Raw genomic sequence first — 11,972 nt, 5'->3', positions numbered from 1 at the left:
TTGGCGATGTTTCTCGGAAGAAGTTGCTGCAGCTGAGGTCAAAGAGGTTGCTGCCTGTGTTCTGCTCAAGGATTTTGATGGATTCCTGTCTCACATTGAGGTCTTTCATCCATCTGGAGTCTATTTTTGTGTGTGGTGTAAGGAAATGGTCCAGTTTCATTCTTCTGCAAGGGGATGTCCAACTTTCCCAACACCCTTTGTTTTAGAGACTGTCTTTTTTCCACTGGACATTCTTTCTTGCTTTGTCCAAGATTAGTTGACGGTAGAGTTGAGGATCTATTTTTGGGCTCTCTATTCTGTTCCATTGATCTATGCATCTGTTTTTATGCCAGTATCATACTGTCTTGGTGATGACAGCTTTGTAATGGAGCTTGAAGTCTGGAATTGTGATACCAACAACTTTGGCTTCCTTTTTCAATATTCCTCTGGCTATTTGGGGTCTTTTCTGGTTCCATATAAATTTTAGGATTATTTGTTCCATTTCTTTGAGAAAAATGGATGGTATTTTGATAGGGATTGCATTAAATGTGTAGATTTCCTTAGGTAGCATAGACCTTTTCACAATATTTGTTCTTGCAATCCACGAGCATGGAACATTTTTCTATTTCTTTGTGTCTTCCTCAATTTCTTTCATGAGTACTTTATCATTTTTCTGAGTACAGATTCTTTGCCTCTTTGGTTAGGTTTATTCCTAGGTATCTTATGGTTTTGGATGCAATTGTAAATGGGATTGGCTCCTAAATTTCTCTTTCTTCTGTCTTGTTGTTGGTGTAAAGAAATGCAACTGATTTCTGTGCATTGATTTTATATCCTGACACTTTACTGAATTCCTATACAAGTTCTAGCAGATTTGGAGTGGAGTCTCTTGGGTTTTCCACATAAAGTATCCTATCATCTGCAAAGAGTGAGAGTTTGACTTTTTCTTTGCCAATTCAGATGCCTTTCATTTCTTTTTGTTGTCTGATTGCTGAGGGTAGGACTTCTAGTACTATGTTGAATAGCAGTGGTGATAACGGTGTTCTTGACCTTAGTAGAAAAGCTCTCAGTTTTTCTCCGTTGAGAATGATATTCGCTATGGAGTTTTCATAGATGATTTTGATGATATTGAGGTATGTACCCTCTATCCCTACACTTTGAAGAGTTTTGATCAAGGAAGGATGCTGTACTTTGTCAAATGCTTTCCAGCATCTATTGAGAGTATCATATGGTTCTTGTTCTTTCTTTTTTTAATGTATTGTATCACATTGATTGATTTGTGGATGTTGAACCAACCTTGCAGCCCTGGAATAAATCCCACTTGGTCGTGGTGAATAATCCTTTTAATGTACTGTTGGATCCTATTGGCTAGTATTTTGGTGAGAATTTTCACATCTGTGTTCATCAAGGATATTGGTCTGTAATTCTTTTTTGATGGGTCTTTGTCTGGTTTTGGGATCAAGGTAATGTTGGCCTCATAAAACTAGTTTGGAAATTTTCCTTCTATTTCTATTTTTTGGAACAGTTTCAGGAGAATAGGAATTAATTCTTCTTTAAATGCTTGGTAGAATTACCCTGGGAAGCCGTCTGGCCCTGGGCTCTTGTTTGTTGGGATATTTTTGATGACTACTTCAATCTCCTCCTGGTTATGCATCTGTTCCAGTTTTCTATTTCTTCCTGGTTCAGTTTTGGTAAGTTTATATGTCTCTAGGAATGTCTGTTTCTTCCAGATTGTCAAATTTGCTGGTATGTAGTTGTTCCTAATATGTTCTTATAATTGTTTGCATTTCTTTGGTGTTGGTTGTGATCTCTCCTCTTTCATTCATGATTTTATTTATTTGGGTCCTTTCTCTTTACTTTTTGAGAAGTCTGGCCAGGGGTTTATCAATCTTATTAATCCTTTCAAAGAAACAGCTCCTAGTTTTGTTGATTTGTTCTAATGTGGTTTTTTGGGTTTCTATTTCATTGATTTCTGCTGTGATCTTTATTATGTCTCTTCTTCTGCTGGATTTAGTCTTTTTTTGCCATTCTTTCTCCAGCGCCTTTAGGTGTAGGGTTAGGTTGTGTACTTGAGACCTTTCTTGTTTCTTGAGGAAGGCTTGTATAGCTATATATTTTCTTCTCAGGAGTGCCTTTGCTGTGTCCCAAATATTTTTTTTAAGATTTTATTTATTTATTTGAGAGAGAATGAGTGAGAGAGAGCATGAAAGAGGAGAAGGTCAGAGGGAGAAGCAGACTCCCCAAGGAGCTGGGAGCCCTATGCGGGACTTGATCTTAGAAGTCCGGGATAAAATCTGAGCCCAAGGCAGTCGCTCAACCAACTGAGCCACCCAGGTGCCTCATGTCCCAAAGATTTTGAACAGTTGTGTTTTCATTTTCATTTCTTTCCAAGAATTTTTTCATTTCTTCTTTAAGTTCCTGGTTGATGCATTCATTCTTTAGTAGGATGCTCTTTGTCTTCCATGTATTTGAGTTCTTTCATTTCTCCAGAAAGGGCTTTTATTTCTCCAGACAGCGTTTCTCTAGTATCTTCCATGCCTTTTTTGAGCCCAGCTAGCACATTGAGAATTGTCATTCTGAACTCTAGATTTGACATATTACCAATCTCCATATAGATTAGGTCCCTAGCCTTTGGTACTCCCTTTTGTTCCTTTTTGTGTGGTGAGTTTTTTTTTTTTTTTTCATTAAAAAAACCCTTTATAGTAATTTCATGTTGGTTGGAAATCACAGAAGTTAGGCAGAAAAACAACCCAGGGGACAGATACAAAGGGACAGCACGGTGCTTCCCCAACAGGTCTCTGCTCCGTGGGTGGTGGGTGGGGGCCGGGGCAGGCCTGGGGCATCTACGTGGGACGGGTAGGCCTGGCCGCCAGGGCTCAGCTGTCCTGCGAGTCCAGGGACTCCAAGTCCATCCGCCCCCTCGTGTGCTCCTGACGCTCCTTCCCAGACATGTCCAGCTCGGGGCCCTCCTGTGAGCTGTCACTGTGTAAAACATCTCTTTACACCCTGTCTTCTTCCTCCAACTTGGGGGTCTCTTCTGATTTGTTTAGCATACGTTTTTCTGGGGTCTTTGCCACCCTTTTAGTATTTTATTCCCTCATTCAATATTCTTATCTGGATAATATGGCAGGGTAGAAAAAGATGTAAAGGGTGTAAAGAGAAGTCATTGTGTAATGGCTCTTCAGAGGAGCCACACCCCGGCCCCTCCTCGGAATTCTGTCCTTCCTCCTGCTCCTTGTCTTCCATGATCTCCCCCTTCTGGGACATGGCCCCGCCGTTCACCGGGACTGAAAGATCCATGCTCGCCTCGACCTCCGCCCTCTCCGTGGGAGCCTCCTCTCCAGCCAGCACCTCCTCGGCCTTCTCCACCTTGGCCCTCTCCTTCTCCAATCCAGCTCTGGTTGCCTCTTTACACCCTCTGGTTGCCTTCTGGATATATTAAAAAAAAAAAAAAAATATATATATATATATATATATATATATACACATACATACATACATACATATATATATATACATATATATATATATATATTATATATATTAGACTGGTGACTAGAATAGGGCTACCCAGTTGATTTGGGGTGTATTTGGTCTCTTAGAAGGAACTACCTCCCAAATTTTTAAAGAAAGAATAACTTATGTATATACAAAAATAAGGGTAAATAAACATGATGAAGGGATGGAATATGACTGTAAAGATGAAAAATTTTAAAAAATTTTAAATTCTAAAAATTCTAAAAATAGAATTGATAAGATAAATTGGTTGGGAAAAGAAAGAAAAATAAAGTGGAGAGAATTTTCTCAGGCTGGAGACTAGAACAAAGCCCTGTGCTAGATTTAGGGTATATTTTGATCTATTAGAAGTGTTGTATCCCAAAAATTTTTAGAAGAAAAACCCCATATGTATACAAAAAATAAAGTTAGACACAAATAAATATGACAATAATAATAAAGGTTTAAAAAGATTTTTTTTTTAAGAAAGGCATTGTTTCCATACAAATTTTAGGATTATTTGCTTCAGCTCTTTCTAAAATACCGGTGGAATTTTGATCGGAATAGCATTAAAAGTATATATTCCTCTAGGCAGTATAGATGTTTTAACAATGTTTATTCTTCCGATCCAAGAGCATGGAATGGTCTTCCATCTTTTTGTGTCTTCTTCAATTTCTTTCATGAGTGTTCTGTAGTTCCTCGAGTACAGATCCTTTACCTCTTTGGTTAGGTTTATTCCCAGGTATCTTATGGTTCTTGGTGCTATAGCAAATAGAATCGATTCTCTAATTTCCCTTTCTGTATTTTCATTGTTAGTGTATAAGAAAGCCACTGATTTCTGTGCATTGACTTTGTATTCTACCACGTTAATGAATTGCTGTATGAGTTCTAGTAGTTTGAGGGTGGAGTCTTTTGGGTTTTCCATATAAAGAATCATGTCATCTGTGAAGAGAGAGAGTTTGACTTCTTCCTTGCCAATTTGGATACCTTTTATTTCTCCTTGTTGTCTGATTGCTGTTGCTAGGACTTCTAATACTATGTTGAACAAGAGTGGTGAGAGTGGGCATCCTTGTCGTGTTCCTGATCTCAGCGGGAAGGCTGTAAGCTTTTTCCCATTGAGGATGATATTTGCTGTGGGTCTTTCATAGAGACCCCAAATTGCTAAGGAAATATTGAAAAACAAAAATAAAACTGGTGGCATCACGTCACCTGATTTCAAGCTTTACTACAAAGCTGTGATCACCAAGACAGCATGGTACTGGCATAAAAACAGACACATAGACCAGTGGAACAGAATAGAGAGCCCAGATATGGACCCTCAACTCTATGGGCAAATAATCTTTGACAAAACAGGAAAAAATATACAGTGGAAAAAAGTCTCTTCAATAAATGGTGCTGGGAAAACTGAACAGCTATATGCAGCAGAATGAAACTCGACCATTCTCTTACACCGTACTCAAAGATAAACTCGAAATGGATAAAAAGCCTCTACCTGAGACAGGAATCCATCAGAATCCTTGAGGAGAACATAGGCAGTAACCTCTTCGATATCAGCCACAGCAACTTCTTTCAAGATATGTCTCCAGGGGCGCCTGGGTGGCTCAGTGCGTTAGGCCTCTGCCTTCAGCTCAGGTCATGATCTCAGGGTCTTGGGATCAAGCCCTGCATCGGGCTCTCTGCTCAGCAGGGAGCCTGCTCCCCCCCACCCCGCCCGCCTGTATCTCTGCCTACTTGTGATCTCTCTCTGTCAAATAAATAAATAAACAAACAAATAAATAAATAAAAAGATATGTCTCCAAAGACTAAGGAAACAAAAGTGAAAATGAACTTTTGGGACTTCATCAAGATCAAAAGCTTCTGCACAGCAAAGGAAACAGTCAACAAAACAAAGATGCAACCCACGGAATGGGAGAAGATATTTGCAAATGACAGTACAGACAAAAGGTTGATATCCAGGATCTATAAAGAACTCCTCAAACTCAACACACACAAAACTGATAATCATATCAAAAAATGGGAAGAAGATATGAACAGACACCTCTCCAATGAAGACATACAAATGGCTATCAGACACATGAAAAAATGTTCATCATCACTAGCCATCAGGAGATTCAAATTAAAACCACATTGAGATACCACCTTACACCAGTTAGAATGGCCAAAATTAGCAAGACAGGAAACAACGTGTGTGGGAGGGGATGTGGAGAAAGGGGGACCCTCTTACATTGTTGGTGGGAATGCAAGTTGGTGCAGCCTCTTTGGAGAACAATGTGGAGATTCCTCAAGAAAGTAAAAATAGAGCTTCCCTATGACCATGCAATTGCACTACTGGATATTTACCCCAAAGATACAGATATAGTGAAAAGAAGGGCCATCTGTACCCCAATGTTTATAGCACTAATGGCCATGGTTACCAAACTGTGGAAAGAACCAAGATGCCCTTCAATGGACGAATGGATAAGGAAGATGTGGTCCATATACACTATGGAGTATTATGCCTCCATCAGAAAGGATGAATACCCCACTTTTGTAGCAACATGGATGGGACTGGAAGAGATTATGCTGAGTGAAATAAGTCAAGCAGAGAGAGTCAATTATCATATGGTTTCACTTATTTGTGGAGCATAACAAATAACACGGAGGACATGGGGAAATGGAGAAGAGAAGGGAGTTGAGGGAAATTGGAAGGGGAGGTGAACCATGAAAGACTATGGACTCTGAAAAACAACCTAAGGGTTTTGTAGGGGCAGGGGGTGGGAGGTTGGGGGAACCAGGTGGTGGGTACTGGGGAGGGCGTGTATTGCATGGAGCACTGGGTGTGGTGCAAAAACAATGAATACTGTTACACTGGAAAGAAATTAAAATATAAATATATAAATATATAAAAGAAAGGCATTGTTAAGATAAACTAGTTTAAAAATGTTAAAAGAAGAAAGAGGAAAAGTTTAAAAAATTAGAATAAGAAAAAAAAATGAAAAAATTTAATTAACTTTGTAAGATTAAAGAATCATGGGGAGAAAGCCATGAATTCCATGCTTTGCTTTCCCTTCCTCTGGAATTCTGCTGTCCTTGATCAGTGAGCTTGGTCTTGGCTGGATGTTCTTGCTGATCTTCTGGGGTAGGGGCCTGTTGTAGTGATTCTCAAATGTCTTTGCCTGAGGCAGAATTGCCCTGCCCTTGCCAGGGGCCGGGCTAAGTAATCTGCTTGAGTTCACCCTCTGGAGCTTTTGTTCCCTGAACACTTTCCATAGAGTTCTGGAGGATGGAAATGAAGATGCTGGCCTCCCAATCTCCGGCCAGGAGGAGCTGAGAGCTTGGGGTCCCACTCTTCAGTGCGGCCTCCGAGAAGAGCGCTCAATCACTCCCATCTCCCTGGTCTCCAGCCACACTCCGAGCTCACCTGACCTGTGACCAAGCATTTCTGTCTCTGGCACAGAGCCCCATTTGGAGTTTCCAAACCCATCAGATTCCTCCTGGTCTGCTCTTCCTGTGGCTCTCCCCAGTCTGCTACTTGTGGGGTCCCTGCTCAAAGAGCAGTGGACTGATTGTGTCACAGAACACAGTTTAAGGTAATCCCAAGCTGAGAGCTCACTCCTCGTCTCCGTCTCTGTAGTTGGCTTCCCTGCTCTAATACCTGCAAGCTCTGCTACACTCAGACACCCACGATCCTTCTGTGACCCCACGGGACCTGAGACCACACTGTCTCTGTGAGGGCTCCACCACGATTAGCCTCTGGAGTGATGTCCCTCAGTGGGGCAGACTTTTAAAAGTTTGAATTTTGTGCTCCATTGCTCCACCGCTTTCTGGGAGCCGGCCCCTCCCCCTGTGGTCTATCTTCCTGTCGCTTCAGATTGCTTCTCTGCACGTCCTACCTTTCAGAAAGTGGTCAGTTTTTATTTCTAGAATTGCCGCTCTTCTTCTCTTCCGTCTCCTGTTGGGTTTGTAGGTGCTCGGAATGGTTTGATATCTATCTAGCTGTACTCCTGCTACCTGATGTCATCTCAGTCTGCTATTCCTCCTCCATCTTGACTCCTCCATATCTCATTTTTAAAAAGTAACATACAGTGATAGAAAATACTGTGCTAATATTAATCCTTAAGCCACTGAGCATATTAGGTTAGAATGTTCAAGGTAATCAGTTATAGGCAAATGATTAGTCTTTTGGTCAACATTTATATTCTAGATTCCAGAGGCTACAAGTTGTCTTTCAAGTGTGTCTTGATTTTGACCATGAAAAGCAAGGTGATACAGTTTTTGCAATGTAGTCCCCAAGCAAATGCACATTTAAAATGAGTTTGGATGACTTCACTCATGGATGGCCTTGCATTTTGACCTTAATTCTCCTTATAGGATGCTTTTTATTACCATGTTCTTCAAGCTGTGGATTAAAGGATTTAGCAGATTTGAAAATGCTATAGAATTTGAGTTTATGTCATTTTAGTTCAGAAAATATAGGCAGCTGGCTTTGGCATGTATAACAGTCAGCAACCTGGAAACAAACGTGCTAAGAAAGTTCAGATGAGACTTGAAGGCAATAAAAAAGATTTCTTTGGTATTTAGTGGGTGTCATCATCAAAACAATGGTGATAATTAATATATTCCTTCTTCATTTATTCATTCCTTCATCGAATACTTATTGTGAATTTATGTATTCTAGTTGTGTTCTAGGAGCTGGTGATAGATCAGTGAGTGAAAGAGACTAAAATCTTTTTCCTCATTGTGCTTACTTTCGACTGGGAAGAGATTTAGCAAACACAGTAGTAAGAAAAGGATATGTTAACTTTAAAAGATGTTCAAAGATGATCAGTCTATAGAAAAAAGAAAAGGAGGAAGATCAGTTGTGTGGAGGAAAGGGAGATCTTGGTTGTCTCAGTGAAAATGCAATTATTTGGGCAGATCTTTAAAGGAGATGTTGAATGAGCCATGTGGGTATTTGGAGAAGAAGGTCCTGGTCAAGAGAGCAACCCAGGCAAAGATCTGAGGTGAAAGTGCCAAACATGGTCAGAAAACAGCAGGTGCTGAGAGAGTGAGGGAGATGAGGTCAAGTCACAAGGGTGGCTGAGTTGCACAGAACCATCCAAGATAAGAATCAAGAATTTGCTGATGAGCATCAAGGCAATGCATAATTAAGCCACATGAATTTCACCTCCCAGATTTCAAATTCATTTCCTTTTCTCCATGGACACTACCTTGTTCAAGTCCAGCCTTCTTTCAGTGCTCTTCAAGGATGGCCATACCTCTAAACTGGTTGGCCCTCTATCTATTCCTGTATCCAACAATCCTCTCTCCACACTGTAGCCAGGCACATATAATCATGTCCTTTTGGGTTGTGAGAGACTAAAATTTTTCATATCTTATGTTTTGATTTCACTCACCTATCCAGGCTCCTGTGGTAACACATAGCTCTGTGATACCTCCCACAGCCAGAGCTGTACAGAGACCATTCTCTTTCACAGACATCAAGTTCTTTTTCACTTCTCCACTCCCCAGGACACCCTCTCCACACACATCATATTAACTCCTGCTTATATTTTATATATCAGCGATTAAGTCCATTTTTTCCAGAAAAACTTCCCTGCTGCCTATCATGTGAATGTGCAGTTTGCATATTATGGCTATTTTGCTGACTGTAATTGTGCTAGATTAGTTATTTAAGGTTTATAGATGCACTTTCATGAGTTTCTGTTCTTAGAAAATTTGGGGAGCTAAAACTGTATCTGCTAATTTAAAAATAGTATTTGAATATTACACTAAAATGTTTTGTTTTGGGAGGGATCCAAACTTTTAGACACATCTCTTATAGAAGAACTATGGTAAAGAATTTGCAGAAGTTGTTGGTTATTAATTCCAAAGGTTTTTGAGAAGTACTCATAAATGCCAAGGAACTTTAAACCAGGGATAGTCAGAAAAATCCATTTGACAAAGGGAAGGGAATTACATCTCATTTCTTCAAAAAGGAAATAGAAAACCTAAAGGCCTTTACAACTGAAAGAACTAGTCAAGGTGCTTTCATGATCTGAGGAGTGACATGCCTCTACAGACCTAACAAGCTACCTTCTGGGTTTCAGGTGAGTAGGACAAAAAGACTGAGAGGATTGAGAGGGAGGGAAATACTAAAGACTTTCCCAGAAAATAAAGGTAGCTAGAAAAGCAAACCAAATATATCTTTTCAATTAGTTCTAAATGCTTAAGCTAGAAAAATTGACCTTGCCAGGGACAGAAGGCTGGCTTTGAAAGGTGTCCAGAGAGGCAATTGCTGACAGACAGCTTGAAGTGCTTTTCCTGATTCTCTGTGGTGAGTCATCCTTTTATAGGGCAAAGCTATCATCTTGGTGCAAAACAGGTCATGGCAGGTGAGTGAGTTGAGGTTGGTGCCTTGAAGCTTCAAGAGTTAATCTTCATGACCTTTCTTTGAAGGCCTCCTCCCTGTGGTTATAGCCTGAGCCAAGCTTTTAAAGGAAAAAGCAGAGAAGCAAACACAAAAGGAAACCCTTTTTTTCCCCTTCTCCTCTTATGATAGTGAAACAGAAAAATGGAAAGAAGGAAAAAAACCCACTCATTGTACTATTCCTATTATTTACCAAATTTCCATATATCTTCATCCAATGATCATAGTTACAAGCCGTAGAGGAAAAGTTTGGTTAATGTAAGCAGAAAACACAGTTATTAAAGGGGACTAAATAGCTCACAGATTCTCTGAAATCAGGCATGGAATTGACCAACATTACGAAAAATGGTCTAAAATCCTACGGAAGTAGTCCCTGGCAGACACCACCAGCCTTTTCTGGGTCTGAGAGTGTAGTGTGTGCTGCAGATACCCCTAGCGCACCAGTACCACTGCTGATTCTAGAAGTGACATTTGCTCTGCCTCCAGTGCCAGCCTCACAGTGTTTAACTCTGGTAAGTTCCTCCCTTTTTGGATTGTTGGTTCCTTGTCCCAAATCCAGCATAAACACCCCCGAGTGACAGAGCCTGGGTCACACTCTGTGCTCTTGCTGCCAGGAATGCTGAAAACATGTTAGCCTCTTTTGGGGGGTAGGATACCCCAAACACAGAAGGAAGGTTTGGACACTGGTTGAAAAAAAAAATCATGAGAGGTTAATTGCTTACATTTCACAGCTTCAGCTGCCCAAATGAACATATCACCTTCCTCCCATGTTTACTCCACTCTTCCTCTAGGATGTCAAAGTCCTGCATGGGCAGTCTGCTACCTGTGTACTAATGTGAAAAACACGACACTATAAACATAGCCTGTGTAAAGTGGTACAGGAAAGGAGATGAAAGAAGAAAATTAGCAACAGCCAGGAGGAGAATAGCTGAAAACACTGCACTCCATTTTGTGATTGGAATGTAGTTACAGTGTGACTTCTGTTCACTTTCCATGCCGTGATCCCTCACCTTCCCCCAGCTGCAGAGCTTGTTGACCTTCTTCACCCAAAGGGTCATCTAGTCTTCCTTTTGAGAAAGCAGAAATGTTGAGAGTGGGCATTAGGTATGTGGAAACATATCACGTACCTCAGAGTCTACTGGTTAAATTTCTGTTTTTCTCTTTTCCGTTGCATTGACTGTATATTTTTCAGGGCAACATTTTCTCAGCCAGTGCCAATACATTAAATCCTAGTGGGCCACCTGGAGACCACAGGCATTCCTGATTAGTAGATGCTCATGAAGGACAATCTGGACACACAGGAGAGAGGAAGGGCTGTTGATGAAGGGCAACATAAGAGGAAATACTACACTAGAGCCATTAAGGGGAAACTTGTTTTTAATGTTGGGCACTGAGAAATATTTGAGAATAAAAATCTGATTTAATATTTAATAACCATAAAGGCATCCTTAAAGTTTGTCTGTAAAACAAAAGCCCTTTGGGGACATCTGGGTATGAAAGGTTGTCTTGTTTCTCTGCTGGACCATAACATTTAATCTCCACAGGGCTTTAGGGTAATTAGTCACCAGGATAGAGGTACTTAAATACATGTGTGGAATCTTAGAACATCTGTGAACACATGTCTTTTAGTCAAAAAACTTGATTTATCTATTTTCTCTATGCATACAAAAGCAAATAAAGGATTTTGGTAGATTTTTAATCTTAAAAGGGAGACATTTAAGTGATTTTTGACATGACAGGTCTAACTATGAAAAATGCTACTCTCTGATTTACCGTTCGGAACCTAGATCTGAGTGTTCTTCTGGCTCTGGAAGAAACAGTTCCACATGCTGGTCACAGATTAGAACAGTTTCTCAACCTTGATGCTGTTGATGTTTTGAGCCATATACTTTGTTGTAGGGGACTGTCCTGTCCATTGTGGGGTCTTTGGTAGCACCCCTGGCCTCTACCCACTAGAACCAAGTGTCCCCCAATGGATATAATTGCCCCCCTCCCAGTGAAGAGCCACTGGGTTAGAGCATATACAACAAAGCAACCCACAAGTTATTGTTTCCCAGTGGAAGACGTCCAAACTCTTCAACAATTTATTCTACCTGAGTAATGTGTTAATGTG

Source organism: Lontra canadensis, unplaced genomic scaffold (genome assembly GCF_010015895.1).
Source record: "Lontra canadensis isolate GAN:19392208 unplaced genomic scaffold, GSC_riverotter_1.0 scaffold2, whole genome shotgun sequence".
Classification (NCBI taxonomy): Eukaryota; Metazoa; Chordata; class Mammalia; order Carnivora; family Mustelidae; genus Lontra; species Lontra canadensis.
The sequence above is the reverse complement of the archived record's forward strand: the minus strand, read 5'-3'. Positions refer to the sequence as shown.